At 43.9% G+C, this 24508-nt stretch overlaps 1 protein-coding gene across 2 annotated transcripts in view; it reads left to right on the top strand.

The window, feature by feature from the left end:
• The window catches only part of nfatc1 (nuclear factor of activated T cells 1), a 280623-nt gene that overhangs the window by 162919 nt on the left and 93196 nt on the right, over positions 1–24508 (top strand). The window lies entirely within an intron of this gene.

Below are 24508 nucleotides of genomic sequence, written 5' to 3'. Positions count from 1 at the left end.
ATATGAATCTGGGTCACCTTTCAGAGAGGTCAGGTGCCCTTTGGGGTTGGAAAAATTAGGCATTAATGTGCGTAAGAATTGCATAAACTCTTTAGAACTGTGAAGCTCGTTAGAATTGTCATAAACAACCTCCAAAGGTGTCAAGGTGAACTGTCAAAGGGAGCTGACAAGTTGTCAAGGCATTTAAAACTCCTGCCCTTTAACGCTTTGAAATAACTGGATTGTTACAAAATGAGGGCTGCCATTATTGGTTTATTACTGCATGACTGATTTTACAGCCTTCCATTATTACAGTTGGGTGCCAGATCTTTCACAGTTTGATTGGCACTTCCAAGTGGTTGTGAACTCTTTGAAATGGCACTATGGATTACAATGCTTATTTTTATGAGAGATCATGCAATTGAATAAAATGTTTGTTATATGGAATAATGTAGTAAAAGGAATATAAACAGAGTAAATGAGGTTTTATGAATTAAAGTTTAAAATATTGAAGTCTGCAAGAGACACTTGCAACTTCATTTAATTTAATCTCTAACTGGGATGGATACAGGGCGGTGGGTTTTTATGATAGGTATAAGGGCAAGGTGTGCTTGGCATGAGTTGGTACAAAGTTGGCATGGAGCTTCAAAGGGCCAATGGGTGTGCAGGTTGCATAATTAGGCATAAAGGGTGTGAGGGGCCAGCAGGGCATGGGTTAGCATGGAGCGGGCATCTGGAATGTGAGGCGTGAGGGCTGGAGGGCCACTTTATATTCTTCTGTTATTTTCAACAAAACCTCAATACAGTGCCAATGTGCTGATGCAGGCCTTCTGCCTAATCTAGCCGCACGTTCGTTCTGGGCCCTGATTCCGAGGCAGCACCACCAGTATGGAACAAAAACCTCAACGTCTGGGGCACGTTCTCCCGAGTCAGGTTTGCAAACCTTGGAAATGGGCCAGCACGGTGCCGTGGGGCGGCACAGTGACACAGTGGTTAGCACTGCTGCATCACAGCTCCAGGGTCCAAGGTCCAATTCCAGCCTCAGGTGACTGTCTGTGTGGAGTTTGCGCTTTCTCCTCATGTCTGCGTGGGTCTCCTCTGGGTGCTCCGGTTTTCTCCCCACAATTCAAAGATGTGCAGGTTAGGTGGATTGGCCGTGCTAAATTGCCCCTTAGTGTCCAAAAGGTTGGGTGGGGTTTCTGGGTTACAGGGTTAGGGTGGAGGCATGGGCTTAAGTAGGCTGTTCTTTCCAAGGGCCAGTGCAGACCCGATGGGCCGAATGGCCTCCTTATACACTGTAAATTCTATGATTCTACGATAAATGCCTTCACTCTGCGCTTCTGACCCAGGAATAAAAATCCACCCCTCAACCTCTAACGTTAGATGTGATATCACGATTGGGCAGCATTCGCTAAACAGTCCTGATTGGTGCTAAGCATCCTACTGACAACCAATTTAAGATTTTGTTCAAACAATCTGGTTGCGTTTTCCTCTTCTGTCGTTCTTGGTTGCTGCGTGACGACCAAATCGCACAGTGCTAGATTACCTTTCGCATTGAGCTGATGGGGTAGCACACGGAGGGGAGACAACGTGGGAATGCCAGGTGCTAAAAGCTTTCCAGGCCCAACTTGGGTGCGACCGCAGATGAGAAGTAGTTGCTCCAGCTCCTGCCTGTCCCCAGGTAACACTCCAGAAGGAGGAAGACAAAGTCTGCTGCCAAACGTGAAGCCACAACGGGTGGGCACTTCATCCTGGTGCGTGTGATGAATGCTAGTCACAGTATTGTCATTATTTAAGTTTATAAGTTTTTTGTTTGTTATTTTGTACAGCTAGGCTCTTCATTAGTTGTGCCCCCGCTAACAATGGGACTCATCTGTTTGGCCTTTTGGTTGAAGACACTGGTGCAAGTCTTTAGTTATTTTAGAAAAAGCAAACTGAGAGTTTGTTGCAGGTGTTTGGGTGAATCTGTCTTCCAACTTCAATCAGAGAGCAGTAAGTGGGATAACAAATGGTATTTGATAAGTAGCAAACGTAGTTTGCTGATTGAAAATTGGATTAGGTGTTCACCTGTTTTAGTGATTGGGCCAAAAATCCCTTTATTTCAGAGGACAGAGGCCTAAATTTATTTGTGTGAAGGAGAAGTGGGGGTCAGGAAGGTGTTTTGGAGGCGAATGGGGGTGGGGGGGGGGGGGGGGGGGGGGAGTGAATAAGACCGTTTTGGGGATACTTTATTCATAACACAATTACAACATTAATTATTCAATCTAGATCAGAGATCTAACATATAAGAATAGCAAGTTAAAACTTTGATTATTTATTTTATTAGTCTGAATAGCATTCATAGAATCATAGATCCCTACAGTGCAGATACAGGCCATTAGGCCCTCTGAGAGAGCACCCTATCTAGGCTCATGCCCCCAGCCTAACCCAGTAACCGCACCAAAGCTTTTGGACACCATGGGCCAATTTAGCATGGCCAATCCACCTAATCCGCACATCTTTGGACGGTGGGAGGAAACCGGAGGAAACCCACGCAGACAGGGAGAGAATGTGCAAACTCCACACAGACAGTCACCCGAGGCGGGAATTGAACCCGGGTCCCCAACACTGTGAAGCAGCAGTGCTAATCACTGTGCTGCCCTTTGTAATGAAAACTGCAATACACATTGTCAACCGCACATTGATCTCCTCTTTCCTGCGCTCTTTGACTGGCCAAGTGTTCTTACATACTGTGTCATGTGGGAGTACTTTTAAGAAATGGGTGTTTATAAATGGGTGTGTATATAAATATCTGTAGTGAGAGTACCTTTAAGAAATGGGTGTTTATAAATGGGTGTGTATATAAATATCTGTAGTGAGAGTACCTTTAAGAAATGGGTGTTTATAAATGGGCGTGTATATAAATATCTGTAGTGAGAGTACCTTTAAGAAATGGGTGTTTACTACTGCAGTGATGTCAGAGAGTGGGTGGAGCTGGGCTGTCTGTCAGCTTTTTACTTTCGTTTTTGAGCAGGCTGCAGGGGTTTTCAATGTTGGAGCTGAAGCCAGGTGTCCTGCTGTTCTCTCTGCCATCAAAAGCCTATCTCTTGATCATTTGGTGAATTCAGAATTATAAATATTTTTAGTAGTGACTTTAACCTGATGTGCTTCTGATAAAGGTTTTGTTTTTAAGTCGTATGGATGTTAAAAAGGAAAGCTTAAAGGTTTGCTTAGTGTTGTAGTCGTTGGGGTTTGCATTTGAATTAATGGTTGCTAAGATGTTCACTATATGTTTAAAAAGGTTAACTTGAGTTCATAGAATAAACAAGCTTTAAAAATACTTTTCAATTTCTGCTGTACCACACCTGTAGAGTGGGTCGTGTGCTCCCCATACCACAATCTATTAAAAGTTGTGGGTCAGGTGAACTCCATGATACACTTTGGGGTTCTCTATACCCTGGCCCATAACAACTGGGACTGATTTTTTCTTTATGGGAGGGTGGGGGGTTCCTTGTCAGAGATCCAAGTTGGTTTGGTGGTCTGGCCTCATTTGCATCTGACTGGCAAACTTTGAGTCCACGCTGGAAGTTTCCCAATTGAGGCAGCGGGCAGCAGGTGGGTTGTGAATTTGGCCACAGTTCGAGATTTATTGGTATAGGGAGTCAATCTTGGGTGGGTGGGGAGAGGGGCTGGCATGAAATGTTTAGCAGGGAGCCGGAAAGTTGTCGCATTCCTCCTGGTCCATCAAAGAATCATTCTGAAAACTTACCTGCCCTGCTTCTGAAACGGTACGCAATTGTCCCGTAAAAGGACCCGTTCTGCCCCTTTTCCGACATGAGAATTGCATCAGAGCCTTATGCCAGTCATCGGAGAGGCGGTGGCCTCGTGGTATTGTCGCTGGATTGGTAAACCAGAGACCCAGAGTAATGCTCTGGGGACCCAGGTTCAAATCCCACCACTGCAGCTGGTGAAATTTGAATTTTAAAAAAAGGAATTAAAAGTCTGATGATGACCATAAAAACCATTGCTCAGAGGTGGAGGCAGGCAGTCTTAGTGATGCATGGATGTGAAAATCTCGTTCAACTATGAATAGTTGCCAGGAGCTGTTTGCTAGGATCAGATTTTGAGGAGAGGACCAAAGGCAGTTTAATTGAAGGAAATGTCTTCTCATCTAGTACTGGATGTCGGGCAAGCAGTGTGACAAAACTGAGACAGTGGAGGGGAAGAAGGAGATAGTGGGAAGGGAGAGCTTTTTTTTAATTTGTTCGTGAAACGTGGGCATTGCAGGCTGTGCCAGCATTTATTGCCCATCCTTAATTGTCCTTGAGGGGGGATGGCTGTGGGTCTGGAGGCACATGTAGGCCAGACCAGGTAAGGATGACAGATTTCCTTCCCTAAAGGACATGAGTGAACCAGATGGGTTTTTTACAACAAAAGGCAATGTTTTCCGTGGTCACCGTTAGACTTTTAATTCGATTTTAAAAAATTGAATTCAAATTTCACCATCGGCAGTGGCGGGATTTGAACCTGCATCCCTAGAGCATTACTCTGGTTTACTAAAAAATGGTTTACTAGACAGAAACCTGAACCTGTCCAAAGTTTTGCTGCCTGTATCCTAACTTGTACCTCTCTACTTGCTCCTACATTGACTCCCTGTCTGGCAACGCCTCAGTTTTAACATTCTCATCCTTGTTTTCAAATCTTCCCATGGTTTTGTCCTCACTTTCTCCCCCAATCTCTGCAGCCCCCTCCAGCCGATCAAGCCTTTGAGATCTTTGTGCTCCTTCAATCCTCGCCTCTGGTACACCACTGCTTTCGATCACCCCACACCATTGGTGGCTATACCTTCAGGAGCCTGGGCCCGAAGCTTTGGCGTTCCCTCCGTAAATCTCTCCACCTTTCAGATGTATCTTACAATTTCCATCTATTTCCAAGTTTAGTTGAGTTATGTTTTTTTGATATTGCACCTGGGAACATCCATGGAACATCATCCTACTTCAGAGGCACTGTATAAATGTAAGTTGCTGTTTGTCTGTTCAACCTACCCTCGGTCTCTAACTAAACCATTTAACCTTGAAAATGCCAAGTTCATTTTTTATTCCCTGTAGAGCCAAGTTTAAGTGCCAAAGTGTAAATATTACCATTGTGTATACATAACCTATTCTTAGTTTTAAACGATAGTTTTATGTTGCCGATGAACATTGGCTATTTTTGCAATTAATGGCTTCCTTGAATATTAACATCGCTGATTATCTGTTCAGATGGGTGATACAACTTGCAATTTATATCCATCTGCGGTAAGTTGCTATTGCAATTCCAGTCACCAAACACAGGTATGTCATTTGTCTTTGTATTTCTTCTGGGTGATCTTCCACCCGATGCGCAATTTTGGTAGCGACGCACATTATTTGCCTTTCCTTTCTCTGTCACGTCAATTGCAAAATCAAGTGCGCAAAATTCTAATGCATAGCACCAATTTTCTGGGCACTTATTTTGGAGGTTCAAAATTGCGCCAGTGACACAGATTGCACTGGGTGCCACACGGGTGAAGGTGTGCACAGTGAATGTCTGTCGGAGGTGTGCTGAGTGCGCTGATTTGATGCCAGTGGTACATTTTGGAACTCCAGAATACTTCAGCCAATGACTTCTCTTAGCCACACATGCTGAACACGTCGCCAGCAGTAGGGCGGACCACCCCCTCCCCACCTCCCTTTAAAGGGATCATTAACCACATTCAGATTAGTTGTTGATTGATTTCGCCTGGCTGGTGCTACAATTGTACAAGAGATTTTTGCTTTCTAGCGTTCTTTAAAGTTGCTGAAGGGAGCGTTGTGGCAGGTGCTGAAGGACATTGTCCTGACTTCAAGGTTTCTGCGCAACTCAGTTGCTTACAAACATGGATGCAGTGGTAGACCTTCTCCTTGGAACATGGCGTGGGGGAATGAGCAGGATATGCTGCTGGAAGAGGATCGTGGAGAAGAACAGGAGGCTAGATCTGCCCAGGATGATCGGAGGGCAGCTCTGCTACCTGAACCGAAGGGTGGAACACAGTAACATTTGTCATATATTGCAGCCATGACTGCCGCCTCAGAGCAGGGCGAGTATGGCTGTGAAAGTGACCATGGCCATGAACTTTATGCATCTGGCCCTTTCCAGGCTACAGCTGGACATACTTGCAACATCTCAGTTATATCCTAAGGAAGGTCACTGACGCGTTAGATTCACAAGGACAATTGGGGATGGGCAACAAATACTAGCCCAACCAGCTACGCCCACATACTATGAAAGAATTAATTGAGAACAATATACAAAGCGAGCTAACCATATTTCATTCTCTCTTGCCAGAGACAAGCAGGTGGAGTGAGCATGTGGTTTTGCGACGTGTACAGGTTTCCCCATGGTGCAAGGTGCCACAGACTGCACGCGTGCACACACATCGCATTGCGGATGCCACATGTCAACTCGCGAGGTGTGTGTCGCAAGCAAAAGGGATTCCGCTCCCTCAACGTCCAGCTGGTGCGCGGCCACAGGCTCCGAATGATGCAGCTCAATTCCTGGTGTCCTGGCAGCAGTCATGACTCTGTGGCGGTCCCCCTGTGCCATCAGCATTTGAGCCAGCACAGGCAAACCAAGGGGCGGCGACAACCGGGAGATGGGAGCTAAACGCTGATGGCGAGGTTGATGGCTCTGTTGTACAGGTGGGCAGGATGCACATAATGTGTGCTGCTTGCTTCATATCTTTTCAGTTTTAGTACCTATCCACTTTTATTTTGTCACTTCTTACACAAACGTCGACTCCCTTTCCTGTATGCTTTACTTAGTTTGCATACTTCTCTTTGAGTTTTGCTGTCTTTGGCTTGACGTCACCTACAAGCTTCGCAGTGATCCATTTTCTTCCAACCCTATTTTGTCCCCAGTAGTTTCCTCTGCTGACTTATTTGCCTGTATGATATCTTTGGCAAACTATCTTGATGTTATTGACTGTAGGCAATCCCATATTTCCATTGCAAAACTGCTGCTCAGTTCTGGGTGACTAGCCAAATGTCAGTTTTTCCGTTTCTCTCCACTTGCCAGAACAGAGGTTTTTCTTCAAGTTTGCCGAGTACAATCCACTTCTATTAGTTCAGTGAATTTTCTAGGAGCCATCGGAAAATTATTTTCTAGGAAAAATATTGAATTATTCCATATTTCAAAATAAAGCAATCCTATTTTTTTTATTAGAAAAGGTGTTTCTTGCTCACGCAGATTTGAATTAACAGACCATTCAAATCAAGCAAGTTAAACCAGATGTTATGATCTTTTTTTAAAATCCAAAATCCCAGTTATTTATTAAAATAATAAAGCTGCAGGATTCCATGGTTTGAAACAGAAGAATTCTGACTGTACAAGAGTCAAACAAAGCAAGCGCTAAATACAACCAACCCATCACCAAGAATAGCACCTGTCTGCAGCAGTTCTTCAACTCTCTCTCTGGGTGGCATAGATCCACCAATGTTGTCTTCAAGTGGCAGAAAGAGTGGCAGCAACTTATTCTCATCCTCTATATTTAGCCTCTACCTTCTTCCGTTTGCCTGTACCGTACCACTGGAATCACAAACTTCTATTCCTGAGATTGGATGCCTCTGAGTCTCTTTACATAACCTGTGCCAAATTCAATCACCCCAGAAGTTTTGGTTTCCAATCTCAGTTTTAGTTTTCATTGCCTTAGAAACTGGGTGGGTCAGTTTCTGTTCTGTTTCTTTTTGCAATTACCCTTTTCAATTTCTCGTTTCTGTCTCAAAAAGTTCAAGCGACTGATTCTATCGTACAGAGATGTAGACCATATGAGATAATGGCTGCTTACTGGATGTCAGAGAAGTCCCAAGCCTGGTTGTGAGGAAGCCATTAAGACTAGGATGAGTTGCTGTTTATTCCTCACCACAGAGGTGACTTCTCCGGACACCCAGTGCTTGCTGACTCTTGTTTATATACACCTCAGAATATAGTTAACCAATCAATATCCAACACCTGTTCACCTTATTACCTTAGACTGCTGGGTATTTAACATCCATCAACAGAACCTATTAGATATTAACACTATCTATCTCTATATGACTTTGTTAATTATACTGTGCCAGTTTGCGCTATTAAATTATTAATTTACCAGTATTTTTTTTATTTGTTCATTGTGATGTGGGCATTGCTGGCTGGGCCAGCATTTATTGCCCATCCCTGAGAGCACATTGCTGTGGGTCTGGAGTCACATGTAGGCCAGACCAGGTAAGGGCGGCAGGTTTTTCTTCCCGAAAGCACATCAGTGAACTGGATGAGTTTTTACAACAATTGACAATGGTTTCATGGTCAACATTAGGCTTTTCATTCCAGATATTTATTGAATTCAAATTCCCCCAACTGCCCTGGCGGGATTCAAACCCAGGTCTCCAAAGCATTAGCCTGGGACTCTGGATTACTAATCCAGCGGCAACACCACTATGCCACTGCCTCCTCCTAGGTGGCTGATTGCCCAGAACTGTGCTAAATGTTTCCACTATCCTTTCCAGTTATCAATCATTTGTGATCAATATTACATCATGTTGGAGAGTATTATTTATTATACAGCAATGTCGAGGAAAGCATATCTGTCTTGCTGCCTATAGGTACATAATACTGTCCTTCAGCATGGTGACTCTGAAATCATGGTGTGAGTTCCGTTTATCGGCATACTTTCCAGTCTGTCTGTTTCTGCAGCTGGACAGAGGAAGAGCTTGTCTCTGAATATTCCCGCCAATACAATATTATTGATTCCCCCAAGCTTAATCTTGCCTGCTCGAGGGACCATATTCTCTCTGGACCATCCTCAAGTGGTTGCATTTGAGCAGATTTTCCATGGAATTTAAAAGCTTGGGACTTCAGTCCTCGGGTCAGTTACCAGGTTGCGGTTAGTAAACCAGGAGCTGGGCCATCAAGAGGTGGGGTTGTTATCACCTTGTAGGCTGTAGAGTAATAACTGTAGGTTTCAGACAAATGTTTGGGGCTTTTGAGGTGCGTTTTCCCTGGGAGTATTTGTTAGATGACATCCAGTAGCATTCTTTGAGGATGATGTTTCCACGTGGATATCAGGAGGCTTGTTGTGTGCTAGGATAGGAAGCCAATCAAGTGTGTTGTCCTCAACATCCCATAAGTAATCCTCATGTCTTCTTGAAGGTGGAGATCTCCCACATTTGTGTGGTGGCTCCTGAGACTGGTTCAGCAACAATGATCTGCTGTTGAATAGAGCGGGGGCGGGCAAATTAAGCAAGACATAGTCTGTTGGCTCTGTTGCCCCAAGTGGTACCCATCAGTTTCCGTGAATATTTGATTCACTCTCATCTTGACCTTGGTTCTGGTGTCCTGGAGGTCAATGTACAGTCAAGAGTGATGCCAAGGTATTCTGGCACTAAGTAGTTGGCAAATGATCAGTCGCAAAACTGGAGATACGCCTGAATAAGGTAGTGGAAATTGGGAAATTTCTTCACATTGTGCACTCACTTGAGGAAAAATGGCCGAATGGCAGAAGCTTTGTTCCATGGAGGGGTGCTGGTGGGTAGTAAGATTTGGGTGAAGAATGGAGTGGGGTTCACCATCACCAGCCGCAGTTCAGATCCGAAGCGGCTGAGATCCAAGGCCATTTATTTAAAAGGCCAACCTTGGTACTCTGGGATTTCCCTCCAGTTTTTTCTTAAACATGAAGTCCTTGAGCCCCTCATACACCCGCAACCAGTGCCCCCCCCCCCACTACCCATGCCCATATATGCTGACTCATGCCAATCCATGCCCACAATGACTCCTTATACCCTCCATGCCAACTCATAAACTCCCATCCACCACCCTTTGGCTTTACATTCTCCATGCCAACTCACACATTAAGGGCCGAATTTGGGGGCCACCTTGAGATAAATATCTAGGAGAGACTTGATTATATTAAAGAAACTCTCAATTGTGAAAGTCCACTCAAAACATTTAAATCCCCTCAAGTATTTAATTCCTCATTAAACAAACAAACTTTATTCATAACCCCACATCAAAGATAGCTAATCCTGTAATAACCTCTTCGGACTGCCAATCAAACTGTGAACTTACAATCACCCCACTGAGATAATAGCTGCTTAAAAAGTGCAGCCGAGCATTAATAATGTTATAATGATAGCATGTGGGTTTATGCCAATAAATGACTATTTAAACAGCTGGAGCAGATTTTTAAAAATTCTCGTTGACTCAGGCAGACAGTTTTAAATTTTTTAAAGGGCTGACCAGGTAGATAACTTGACACCTTGGCCCTTTTACATCAGTTATTTGCCCTTCAGGAGCATTTATTACCATTCTAAAGATTTGCAATGCCCACACAGCACTGAGTTCAAAAGGCCTTCCTGAATTTGGGTTTCCCAGATGTGCGAGGCAGTGCATTGACTATCCCTGTGGGAGCCTGTTGTTGGTTTTGCGTGGGTGACTGATTTAATCTCTGAGGTGCACACGGAACTGTCAGTTGCTGATCATGGAGTTGATTAGTGGCAGAGTTTTTACAAATAGATGATTTTGGAGAGTTTCAGCAGCATACACTACCATTGGCACAGGATAAGTTAGCAAAGGCAGTTTCTGCCTCAAGCCCTTCTGGAAATTGATATCAAAATATGAGGTCAGCAGGAATTGTTCAGAGCACTTGCGGCAGAAAGTAATCTGTTGGGGTGGGAATTGCTGCACTCACGGTGGGACTCCTGTTTCGCAAGAGGCTCCCCAGGACCCGTGTTATTGAGTGCAGGGGGATGGGGTGGTAACTACCCGGGTCATCGAGTGGCTTCCCTCTCTTGGCAATGACTACTATCTAGCTATTGTGCGAGATGTTTGGAATGGTGCCTGGGCTGCGGGTGTTGGCCAGCCATTTCCGTTCCTGTGACTTGATGGTGTTTAAAGATTCTGGGTAAACCCCATCAACTCCTGCTGCAGTGCCAGGCTTGGTTGCTGTCAAGGCTCTGTCCACTTCCTGTTGCATGTAAGGGCTTGAAGAGTCTGTCTGTTCTAAGACAGTCTTGAAAGACTGCATCAAGGCTGCGTTACTGACAACATACCTTCCCTGCTGACTGGTGTCAATGCATTTATGTGGAGCTGTGAACTTTCACTCTATTGATTCAATTTGATGGTGCATGAGGGTGCACATATTGCATATGTGATTTCAGATGATCACTTTGTCAAGATAAATGGTTTCCACGCGGTGCCTGCAGTTTGGAATGTAACAAATGTGACCCGACTATTTCAGAAAGGAGAGAGCGAGAAAACAAGGAACTACAGAATCTATTCTGGGCATTTAGAACATAATTGTTAGGATTTATGAAAGGGGAATCATTTTTGACAAACCTGTTGGAGATTTTTCCAGACGTTACTAGCAGAATGTAGTGTATTTGTATTGTTAGATGGCTTTTGATAAAATCCCATCTTTCTGAGGAGTATCTTTTCTCTGGTTCTGTGGTCTGGCCTACCTGTTAATCCAGACTGATAGCAATGTTGTTGACTCATAACTGCCCTTTGAAATGGCCTAACAATTAAAGATGGGCAATAAAGGCTAGTCTTGCCAGTCACGCACACATCCTAAGAATGAATAAAATAAACAACCACTATCTTCCTTCATTGTATTCTAGGGATGGTTTATTTCCACCTCATCCTTCCCTACCGAGACTTCCTGCCTTGTTCTTACTGCCACTGTGGTATCCTCAAAAGTAATTCCTTGATTCTTCTCAATTGCCCCCTGCCAGAAGCCCCAAATCTAGTTATTATTATCCTCAATTGATCTCCTAAACAAAGAACAAAGAAAATTACAGCACAGGAACAGGCCCTTCGGCCCTCCCAGCCTGCGCCGATCCAGATCCTTTATCTAAACCTGTCTCCTATTTTCCAAAGTCTACCTCCCTCTGTTCCCGCCCGTTCATATACCTGTCTAGATGCCTCTTAAATGATGCTATCGTGCCCGCCTCTACCACCTCCGCTGGCAAATCCTACTTATGACTTCCCTCTCTTCCTGATCACTTTCTGATTGCTTCAGCATACCCTATCAGTTCATTTCTTTGGCATGTGCTCAGATTTATTAGAGAATGAGTCTATAATGTTAATGTGCTTTGGCGCCAGAGGAACTCCACTGTTTTGTATTTTTGCAGTGCATACCAACATCTTGAGCACGATTTAACCGGAAAAAACAGAGTCCTGTTTGGGCGTGTTTAGTAGGGTGTTTCATGGCACCTGCAGCACCGAGAATGACCTCACTATCAAACGAGATTCTTTTTTAGCAGGCCTCAGCGTTGAATGTCCCGTCGAGGTCACACTTACCTGCATTTCCTGCACTGACGAGCTGAGCTCGTTAGCGCATGAAGAGATTGGGGCTCCGTTTTTAAATGCTGCCCCAATCGCCCCGACCTCTGGACCCCCCCCCACTGCAGCATCCAGACCTCCCCAATGTATCCTCAGGGGGTCCTCGAGCCCACCTCAGCTCACAAGGGCAGGGCGCCTCCAGGCAAGGGCCTCCAGGCAAGGCACCTCCAGGCCTGATCCCTGGCAGTGCCAAAGGGGCTGGTTTAGCTCACTCGGCTAAATCGCTGGCTTTTAAAGCAGACCAAGCAGGTCAGCAGCACGGTTCGATTCCCGTACCAGCCTCCCCGGGCAGGCGCCGGAATCTGGCGACTAGGGGCTTTTCACAGTAACTTCATTGAAGCCTACTCATGACAATAAGCGATTTTCATTTCATTTCAATCTGGCATGCAGGCACCTTGGTACTGCCAGCCTGGTACCCTGGCAGCGATCCTGTCAATCTGGCAGTGCCAAGGTTCCCAGATGCCAATGGGAGTTCCCAGATGCCAAGATATCACTCTGCCCTGAGACACCACCTGGGGGCGTCCAATGATCTGGGAGACCCCCCCCACCAGCCTTTATGCCTAGTCCACGTTTGTGTGGACCAATGCTAAACAGCGCCATGGCGAGGTGGACGTTCTTCCCCGGGCCTTGGGAGAATGTGGCGCGTACATATTTGTGAGCCTAACTGCTCACTTAAAGGTGCAAACATAGATTCCACCCAGTGAGGGCGAGATCCGAATCTCCTGAACATCGCAAATCGATTTAACGGTCTCATCGTGTCCCGAGTCGGGTGTGATGAGACCCCTTGCAGTAAGTAGTGTTCGTCACATCTGAAGAATTAATTTGAGTTGCGAAAATGGCTCTTTATTCATTTTGTGATGAGCCACAATTCCCTTGGTTTAAAACAGGATGATTGAGTATATTCAGCGCTCTTATGTAAATGTATAAATTATATTACATCGGAGTCAATCCAAGCTACAGTTTATTCTAAATATATCCATATATTAAGATGGAATTTCTGCTATCCCCATTGAAAAAAAGCAATTGTTTTTCCTAACTTGCTGTTCTGCAATATCCTGCCATGAATGGACACGATTTGACATGGTTTATTAGTCCTCTGGGATTTGTGAAGGGGTAGACCTTTTCTTTTCATTTGTGGGAGAGCTCAAACTTGGGGGCCAAAAATATAAAGTAGTCAGTGATAAATCCATTAAGGATTCAGGAGAAACCTCCGCCCCCGTGTGTGTGTGTTTTTTGAAGTGTATCTTCCCACGCATGCATGCACACACACACACATAGACACGCACTTTCTTTCCCTTTGGGGAATAGTGGGGAGGGGGTTCCTGAACTGATTGTCAGCCTGTTGAACTACATTATGCACTTGGCCAACAAGGCCTGATAGTGGACTCGAACCCAGAGCTCCTGGGCTAGAGGCAGGGACGCTACCACAGTGCCACAGGTGTGGCGAGAACGTGGAACTCGCTACTGCGGGAATAGTTGGGCTGAATTGTACAGATGCCTGTCAGGAGGAGGTGGATAAACAAGGAATAGAAGGCTGTGTTGATGGGTTAAGCGCAGAGGGCTGGGAACAGGCTTATGTGGAGTATAAACACCACCATGGACCAATTAGGCTCTATGTCCTGTTTCACGTGCTGTGCAGCCAATGCAATTTTAGTGCATAGATATCAAACGCCAACTGACCACAGTGATAGTATCAGCCCCAGAGAACACTGCAATTCAGATTGCTATTGAACAACCTCCTGAGAGGATATCAATGCACGCGGATGATTCCTGAGGTCAAGATCAGGCTTGTCCTGGTGAGTCCCTTGGTAAAATGTCTACAGTCTAGCCTAAAACATGATGAATAGCCACTCATGCAAGAGATTAGGAGGCAGTCAGTTTCTGTGAAATTGTACCCCAGCCTTGAATACACTGAGCTGTCTAGATGGTAGCACTTTTTAAAAGCAATGCAATTTTATTTAAGCTGCATATTGCATTATGGAGGAATCAATCCCCTTGTTGATTCATGATGTTCAAAAGTTATAAGCCAGATAGCTCCTCAAAAACAAATTAAGTCATACTACCTTGCTGGAGATTGCATACCTGATTGAAGGATTGCAATAAGAGGGAGAGAGAAAAAAAACTCTAAATGTTAATACAGGGCTTGAGTTTTTCTGCCATTTTTAACACAGATTTTTTGATGCAGAGTTAGTACCTTTTTTGAGAAGAAAAGCTATTCTAACTAATCTATCATAAAGCTTTCAGGATTAAATACTTTAAAATAGTTTGCATTATATATTCTGAGACAAAAAGAAATGTGATTATATGATCTCATTGGTCCTTGATTTAACGCTCAGCATTATGTGTCCCAGCTGTGCAGTCAATCATATCCATAATGTGATACATGAACTCCCTTAGAGTATGGTAATGAAACTTATTATAGATTTTATGAATCTGAAATGCATTTTAAATGTCTCCTTCCTGAATTAGTAAACCATTTCGAATAATGACTTAGTATGCTTTTGTATTGTTGAATGGGATTGAAGAAAATCCAGTTTACAGTGGCAATTGTAAACAGAAATTGTGTGCGTGTGATGGAATTATGTAACATGATGCGGGGAGGGGGAGATTTTCCTAGAATTTATTCAACCGTTTTCTGTAAATTATCGTTAATTGAATCAATTAAAGATCTGATCCGACTAGAGAGGGTGCAGAGTAGATTTAGAAGGATGTTGTCAGGAGTGGAGAACTTTAGCTCTGAGGGAAGATTGGATAGACTGGGGTTGTTTTCTTTGGCACTATGGAGGCTGAGGGAAGATTTAATTGAGATATATAAAATTATAACGGGTTTAGATGGTGTAAATAGGAAGGACCTATTTCCGTTAGCAGCAAGGTCATTAACTGTGCGCAAAGACACAAAGTAATTGGTAGAGGGATTAGCGGGGAATTGAGGTAAATCTTTTCCCCAGAAGGTGATAGGTGCCTGGAACCCACTGCTTGAAAGGCTGATGAAAGCAGAGACCCTCTTGCTTTTAATACTTGGACATGTGCTTGTAAAGCTGTAACCTAGTGTTGTGGGTTCAATCTGGACAACGCTGTTCCAGCCAGAACAGACATGCTGGGTTCCTTCTATGCCATAAATTCCCTATGTTTCGGAGTTAAACTACCATCATTATCATAATTGACACAGGGCTTTTACAACAAATCATATTTAATAGTCCTTTTTTTTCAGATCTTCTCATGACTTAAATAAAAATAAACATATTCGTTTGATGAATTATTGGTTGTTAATTCTAGGTTTGATCTTTAATTCCAAAAATAAGTATATTTTGAATGAGAACCAAAGTTTGGAACCAATCCCAAATGGTTTGGAAACCCTTTATCCATGTGCATGGCCACCAGACTTTATTACTTCAATGCAATCACTGTCAGCCTCCAGTTCTCCTTAAACCAGTGCCAATATATCCAAAGCTCTGTTACACATATCCATTCCCATTCTCACCCATCATTCCCAATTTTGTTGACCTAGATTCGCTACCCAGCTCTCAATGCATTCATACGAATGAATGAAATGAAATGAAAATCGCTTATTGTCACAAGTAGGCTTCAAATGAAGTTACTGTGAAAAGCCCCTGGTCGCCACATTCCGGCGCCTGTTTGGGGAGGCTGGTACGGGAGTTAAACCCGCGCTGCTGGCCTTGTTCTGCTTTACAAGCCAGCTGTTTAGCCCACTGTGCTCGAAATTCCTATCCATATATAAATCACCGCACGCTCTCATCCCAGCCCAACTCTGCAATCTTCTGTGATGCTATATCCATACTTAAATTCCCTTGATTCCTCTCAGTCCAATCGTTTCCCTTCCATTTGCTGCATTATTGGTGACAGGGATTTAAAAAAAAATTTATTTTATTATAAACATGCATCAAAACAGGTTACAGCGAATAAACACCCTGGGAAACATACTTCCCAACAATTGGTGACAGAGTTATCAGCCACCTGGGCCTTCCTCCTTGGAATTTCCTTCCCAAACCCCTCCGTATCTTCTACTCTTTATTAAAAAAAAACCTGCCCAAAGTCGATGGCTCAGCTTTTTCAAATGGAGGAGTCCCGCATCCTGCTATCCGAAGAAGCACTGAGTCACAGTGTCCCGCAGCCAATCTGATTAGTCGGCCGTTCTACAGTTCCTGCGGCGACAGGACTGTCAGAGCCTAAGCCCGAGGTGTGGAGGCCCATGTAATTTCAAGCATTTAGACAGTTGTATGGGAAAGCTGGGTATAGTGGTTTTGGGGCCAAATGTGGGCAATTGGGACCTGCTTAGTGGTTAAAAACTGGGCGGCATGGACAAGTTGGGCCGAAGGGCCTGTTTTAATGCTGTAAACCTCTATGACTCTATGACCCCCCCCCCCCCCCCCCCCCACTGCCTCTTCCTGTCTGGGATGTAACTGTTGAATTTCTGCTGTCCCGCATGCAGGTTCCGCCCTCTTGCCAGCCTAAATATTGAGGCTGAGCAGGAAACCTAATCACCCACTTCGGGGCCTCAAACGGGACATGTGTGGTCTTCCCATCTGAGGTCTCCGCCCACCCCAGTGTAAAACTGCAGTGTGTTTGGGGTGGGTGGAAACCTGGAGGGAATCCCATCCATTCAATTACACGCTCATACCCCACCACTGCCAGTACAACCCTTCCCCCCCCCCCCCTCCCAAAGTCTGCTGATGGGGGAGCATAACATTTTGGACCATGTCTTTGACCAAGCCTTCATAATCTCTCCCTTTTTGACATAGCACCTATTGCCTTGTGTGAAGTTCGTTGGGGGTGGTTTATTGGTTAAAGGACTTTCACCAGCGCAAGTTGCTGCATTTTTATTTAATTGTACTGAAAATATCCATTCCATGTAATCATGGGGTAAAATCAGTGCCAGATGTCTTCAGTATGTCACATCTCAGTTGATTAGATGTATAATCACGTAACAGCATGCACTTGTTTCATCGACATCCTGCCCCAAGAGTGGAGCACTCAGGAATTCAGCAGTCACAGAGTGCTCTGACTAACAATGTGACAAATCAGTAAACCAATCAGGCACTTTTGTTGCTGTAGTGTATTTGGTGATCATTGGCTCAAATCAACATTGATCCGTTCCCAATTACGGTGCAAAATAAGTAATAATCTCATTTGGAAAACCCAGGTATGGGAAATGGAAACGTGTTATGATAGTGCTACAGAATTGCTCTGAGGTTAGGGTTGATACACATACGTTTGGATGAAGCAAAACTTTGCTCTGCTTGGAACTGTTCTTGAAAGTGCTTTGAACAGACACCGGTTCCCTAAAATAAAAGTTATTCCCTTTAGGAGCACTCAGCTTGAGAACAAAGTACTTCAATAGGAAACACGATTGTGCAAGATGGGCAGAAGGTATTGACGATCTGGGGAAGAGTTTATCCGTTATGTTATTTGTTTTATTCTTCATGGGAAATGGGCATTGCTAGCAAAGTCCGCATTTGTTGCCCATCCCTGATTACATTGGAACGGATTGGCTTCCGAGGCTATTTCAAAGTCAACCACAGTGCTGGAGGTCTGGGGTGACATGTAGGCCAGACCAGGTAAGGACGGCAGATTTCCTTCCCTCCCTAAAGGACATTAGTGGATCAGCTGGGTCTTTATGACAATTGACGGTGGCTTCATGGCTGAGGCTAGCTTTCAATTCCAGATTTGTATCAATCAATTTAATTTAAAACTCCACCAGCTGCTGTAATTGGACTTACACCCATCTCTTAGCCTCTGGTATTGCAAGAATAATACCAGAACTGAGAGCATTTCACCCTCAGGAAAGGCTGGGGCTGTTTATCTCCAGAAAAGAGAAGACTGAAGGGTGACCTGATGAAAGTCTTTAAGAAGATGAAGGGGTTCAATAATCCAATTAGGATTTGATGAGAAACCTCTTTACCCGACGAATGATGAGAATGTGGAACTCGCTACAGTACTACAACGAGTGGTTGGAGTGAACAGAATTTTCATTTGTCGTATTTTCATTTTTATTTGACAGAATTGCCATTACACTGCCATCTCCTCCAAATTAGGCTGATGCAAGACTGCAATCATATAGGTTTAGTACAAAGCAAGTGGATTGATTGATTGATTGATTGATATTCATTGTCACATGTACCGAAGTACAGTGAAAAGTATTTTTCTGCGGCCAAGAGAACATAAACAGTACATACATAGTAGACAAAAGAATAATCAACAGAGTACATTGTCAATGGTACATCAACAAATAGTCATTGTATAATGACTTAGGCTAGGCCTTTGAGATTGGTCAATTAGAATACGAGTTCCCTGATTAATGTAATAATCACTTATTGTCACAAGTAGGCTTCAATGAAGTTACTGTGAAAAGCCTTGAATCGCCACATTCCGGCGCCTGTTTGGGGAGGCCGGTACAGGAATTAGTGTCCCAATCAGGGAACCCCTTTCTCTGTATATAACAGGGAGTGTCGGATCCTCTGCACTCCCAGTGTAGACAGCAAGCTGAATGCACCTGGTTGTTGGGCTGTTGGTTTTGTAAAGAAAAGAAATTCTGGTGAAAGGACTTCTGTCTCCGTGGACTTATTACAGATTGGTTACAGTGCGGAACGAGGGCCAAACAAATATGAGGTGGAAAAGAGTTTTAGTAGGTCAGAACGGTGATAAGAGATGAAAGAAAAGGGTCTGGTTGAGAAGAGCTCGCAGAGAGTCACCATGCTCTGACGCCATTTTGTAACACTACTCCTCTTCTCTGGTATGTACCTTTGCTGAGCACTGTGAAAAATCGCTTTAAAAGTCCTCCACTGTTCCTCAATTGTCCCACCATAAAGTCTTTGCTCCCAGTCTACCTTTGCCAACTCCTCCCTCATCCTAGTGTAGTCTCCTTTGTTTAAGCACAAGTCACTGGTATTGGATTTTACCTTCTCACTTTCCATCTGTATTTTAAATTCAACCATACTGTGATCGCTCCTTCCGAGAGGATTCCTAACTATGAGATATTAACAGATTGATATTTTTATGAGTCTGGACATCTTAAATGACAATAGGGATATCTCCAGTTCAGAATACATACAAACAAATTTCAAATAAAATGATCCTATTTCAATTATTTTATAGTATAGTTGTGTGAGGCAGCCAATTTGCGCACAGTGGTAGCACAGCAATTGATTATAATTTAATCACCCTACAGTCCTGGTGATTCACTATTTTTGTACGCATCATTTATGCAAGGTAGAGTTAGATAGATTTTTGATAGACAAGGGAGTCGAGGGTGATTGGGGGGTGTTGGAGGGAAGTAAAACTCAGAGTCTGTTCTCGACCACGTGGAGTTGTACAAGTTGCGTTTATTCGGAATTGCTGTGTGCACACAGGAGAGGCAAGTTCTGCAGCTAGCCTTAGCTCGCACAAGTCAGCTCTGATCATAGTCAGAATTACACGCATATATATTTAAGGTTCTTTCAGATTTGCAAGTAGGCATTGACGTCATCAATTCAGTCGGAACAATACAAAGTGATCAGTATGCATATTTTCTGGTCCCTTTAATGGGGAAACGATCAGCTAATACAACGCTTCTTTACAATCTCCTGGATTCTGTTCAACATATTTCCTTCACCCTGAACTTCTGGATGGGGTGTTAATGTGTTTTTATCCTCTGCACTGGGCTGGACAATGAATCCCCTACAGACAGGCTGGAGCCATGATTTCTGTGACGTGGGTCCCCTTTCTTATCCTAATGCCCTGTGAGATGATTGAATTATCTCCAGTGCAGGTGACTTTTCTTTAAGGTCCAACATTTTAACCCCTTGCCTGCTGGTTTTTCCCTTTACCTGTGCTGTTATAATACTTGAGACATCTTTATTATTACTTATATCAATTCGGACACACATATAGCAATTTCTACCGCTAACAAAGGGAGAGAGAAGTTGTATACAAGCCATAAAGTACTTCAGACCCTTTATATGCTAAAACCACGGTGATATTTTTTGCAGTAAATATTATTGACTGCAATTCACATTTAAATCTTGCCTCACTTGTCAAAAATAATTGAAATAGGATCATTTTAGTTCCATTTGATTGCTTTTATTCTGAACTGAAGATATGCCGATATTCATTTAATTCTCGATCGAAGATATCCAGACTCACAATCCGCTGATGTGGCTCACAGATGGTCAGACTGAAATATAAGGAAAAAGAAGGAAAGAGTTGTAATTATGGGCGTGATCGTATGGCCTCATCGCGTCCGGCTCGAGACGCGATCCAGATTTGCATATTTAAGAGAGCTGGAGTCTCCCAAGGCCTGGGATCGAATGTCCACGCCTGGGAGACCTCGCCATGGCGCCGGTTAGCACTGCTCCACACAAACGTGGACCAGGCGTAACAGCACATGCGGAGGGTCTCGCAGGCCATCGGGGGGCCCCCGGGTGGTTGGGCTCTGGGGAGGGTGGTACCTTGGCACTCCCGGGAATCTGAGCACTGCCACCCCCGGCACCTTAGCACTGCCAGTATGTCCAGGTGGCACTGCCAGGCTGACAGGGTACTGCCAGGGTGTCAGCTGGTAGGGCCAAGGTGTCCAGGTGCCAGGTTGGCTGTGCCGGGAGCCAGGACCAGGACTGCCTGCCATTCTGAGGTGGGGTGATGGGGTCCCCCTGACGACCCTGAACAAGTAAGTTGGGGCATTGGGGGGGGGGGGGGGGGGGGGGGAGAGGTCCGGAGACTGCGGAGACGAGCTTGTCAGTGCAGGAAACAAAGGTAAATACGACCTTGGCAGGGCATTCCTTACTGAGGCCTACAAAAAAAAACAGAGTCCTGTTTGATAGTGGGGTCATTCTCTTCGCTGCAAGAACCAAGAAACACCCCACTAAACCTGTCCAAAACGGGACTTTCCTTTTCCCATTAAATCTTTTCTTCTTCTTCGGACTTGTGATGTGAACGTCGCTGGCTAGGTCAGCATTTGTTGCCCTTGAATTGGGTGGCTTGCTGGGCTCTTAATTCCAGAATTTCCTTTATTGAATTCAAATTTCACCATTTGCCATGGTGGGATTTGAACCCGGGACCTCAAAGCATTACCCTGGGTCTCCGGATTACTAGTCCAGTGAGAGTACCACTGTACTACCAGCTCTCCACAATCACGCCCGATATAGCACCTTTCACCTCCGGATAGTCCAAAGTGCTTTACAAACAATGAACTACTTTTGGAGTGTAGTTGATATTGGAAATGCAGGAAATAGGGCGGCCAGTGTGTGTATGGTGGTAGCACATCAATTGATTATAATTTAGTCATCTCCTCCACTTCCAGCCCCTACCCCCCTCCGAGCGTAACTAGAGGCCAACAATATAAGATAATCGCCAAGAAATCCTTCTTGGTGAAAAGTCTTTACTCAGAGAGTGGCCCAAATCCCCTACTGCGGGAGAGTGGGTGTGGTGGGGGGGGGGGGGGGGGGGGGTTTGCAGTTGGTGCATAGATGGATTTAAGGGGAAACTGGACAAGCATATGAGGGAGAAGGGAATAAAGGGTTACAATGATAGGTTTGGATGCAAAAAGATGGGAGGAGGGGCGAGTGGATCATTGAATATTTTTAGGACAGAGATAGATAGTGTTACGTATTGTAATGAATGCCCTTCTGTACAGCATGTCACATTATTACATGGTGATATTATCACAGGCACTTGGGAGATTTTCCATCACTTCCATCGTAGACTGTGAGCAAGCAATAGCTCCATAAATAACTCTGACAGCTGGTTAACTAGCCTACAGTGTGGCAACCTGGTTATTCTTTGGCTCCACTGGGAAGAAAAAGCAAAATCCCAGAAAACGTATAAGACCAAGCTGCCAATGAGGATGTTTTTCCAGCAAAGTAGTTGGAAGAAACAACTCAGACCTGGACCTCAGGTCAAGGATCGATTTTCAGGAGACCGCCCCACCATTGACTGAAGTGCGATAAATCTGGCCGTTGGGAGAAATGGGGAGTCTTTTCCAGTTGCACGCCTTCGCACGTGGCAGGCTGCATCATCGGATTCTCGAACTCCGTGAGAGAGAGAGGTACCTGCATTTGGGAAAAAGCAGCTGCTCATAAAACAAAAACAATGCAATACTAACCAAGAATAAGCAGAATTACAACTGAAAGTTCTGTTTTTAACACAGATTGATGTTTGCAAAAAAACAACAAAATATTTCTTAAAACCACAGGCCAATGAAGAATTTTTTTTAAACAAATTAAATTGGAATAAAAATAAATTAGAGGGGGGGAGGAGAAGTCTAAGAAAGTACGATGCCAGAAAAAGATGGCGCTATGGAAATATTCAATGAGAATGCAGAATCAGGGAGTTCCATGAGGAGAGATTCCAATACTACACAGCTGCAATCAGGATACAGATTGAAATCAAGGTTGCAACTTTCTTGAGTGTAATAGTACGGAAAACTTTCACCCTATTACAAAGTCTTGTCCATCCTGCAACGCCTGGTGAAATAACTAACTGACTAAGACCCTTGAAGAACATTTTTTGCCCAAACCATTAATCATAACAGAGAAATTCAGATTTTATCAACATGCTCAAGAAAGAGGGTAAATATATTCCACAATTTGTGGCATTACTACGGAGACTAGCGAAAAACTGTGAGTTTGGATCGACTCTTGAAGACACACTGTGAGACAGACTTGTGTGCAGATTGAGAAATTAAACAATCCAGAGGTGATTACAAACAGAAAGCTCTCCAACGCTCAAACTTGCTCTTCAAATCGCAGTCTCTATGAAGTTAGCAGCTGAAGAAGCTTCCCAAATTAGAGCTGGCACCGAAATAAACAAGACAAATACTGAGAAAAGAAGATCTCTCAGCTTGCAAGGATGCTTTAGGTGTGACCAGGTGGTGCATTCGCCACAGGAATGTGGGAGTCAAGAAAGCAAATGCCATAATTGTGGAAAGAAAGATCACAATACAAATACTCGCTGGGTCAGACAGAATCCTCAAACCTTAAAGATGTGTAAACGCAAGAATTCATCCAAATCTACAAAAGACGTCTACAGAATGACCGAAGACAAATGAAAACTCCCAGGAAGAGACAATGTCTGCAGAGATCAAAGAACTAAAACTCAGTGCATTACCACCGAGATTTAGGGTCTATCTGAAACTGAATTTGAACAAAATTAAAATGGAAGTAGATATAGGGGTCGCTGTATCTTTCATCTCTGAAAATTAATGTCAACAAAAGCTGAACATAATACCTTTAAAACCTGCCTGATATAATCTTGAGAACTTACATGAAAAAAGGTGGTTCCTGTGAAGGGTTATATCTTGGTGCAAGTGGAAGTAAATGGTCAATCTGAAAAATTACCATTACATATGGTAAAAGGAAATCTTCCCGCAGTTTTCGGAAGAGCATGGTTGAACAAAATCAGATTAAATTGGAAAGCTGTGAACCAACTGGGTGATGGAAAGAACACATTAAGAAACTCTGAGAAATATACAAGAAGATATTTGAAAACACTTCAGAGGAAATGATCGGAGTTGAAACACGACTCAAGATAAAAGCTGATAGCACCCAAAGTGCTTAAAGGCAAGAACTGTGCCGTATGCTATTGAACCAAAAGTCAAAGTTGAACTTGGCAAATTTACCAAAGATGGAATGATTGAGAGTGTGATGGCGAGTCATTAAGCAACCCCAATTGTTCCACTTATCAAGCCAAGATTCAGTAAGAATCTGTGGTGACTTTAAACTGATGATCAACTAGGTACTTTATGCCGACCAGTATCCCTTACCATTAATAGAGGGTCTACTTGCGGGATTGTTGGTAGACAGCAGTTCAGTGAGATAGATTTGTCCCAAGCAGACCATCAGATGAAGGTAGCATCTGAGTTGCAACATCTTTTAACAATTGTAACAAGGCTGTTAAGGTCCAAATGCCTACTGTTTGGAATAACATCTGCACCATACTTATTCCAAAAGTCCATGGATAAAATCCTCAGTGACTTCAATGGTGTTCAATGTTATTTGGACGGCATCTTAATTACAGGCAGGACTAACAGGAGCACCTCATAAATTTAGAAGACACAATAGAGCATCTTGAAAGACACAATCTTCGCATCAAGAGGGAGAAATGTGAATTCTTCCAGACCTCCATAAGCTATCTTGGCCATGTAGGATGGGCTCCACAACAAACCGAAGGAGGTGACTGTAATTTTAGA

The sequence above is a fragment of the Scyliorhinus canicula genome, chromosome 10, assembly GCF_902713615.1.
Source record: "Scyliorhinus canicula chromosome 10, sScyCan1.1, whole genome shotgun sequence".
Lineage (NCBI taxonomy): Eukaryota > Metazoa > Chordata > Chondrichthyes > Carcharhiniformes > Scyliorhinidae > Scyliorhinus > Scyliorhinus canicula.
This window is presented reverse-complemented; position numbering and strand designations above follow the sequence as displayed.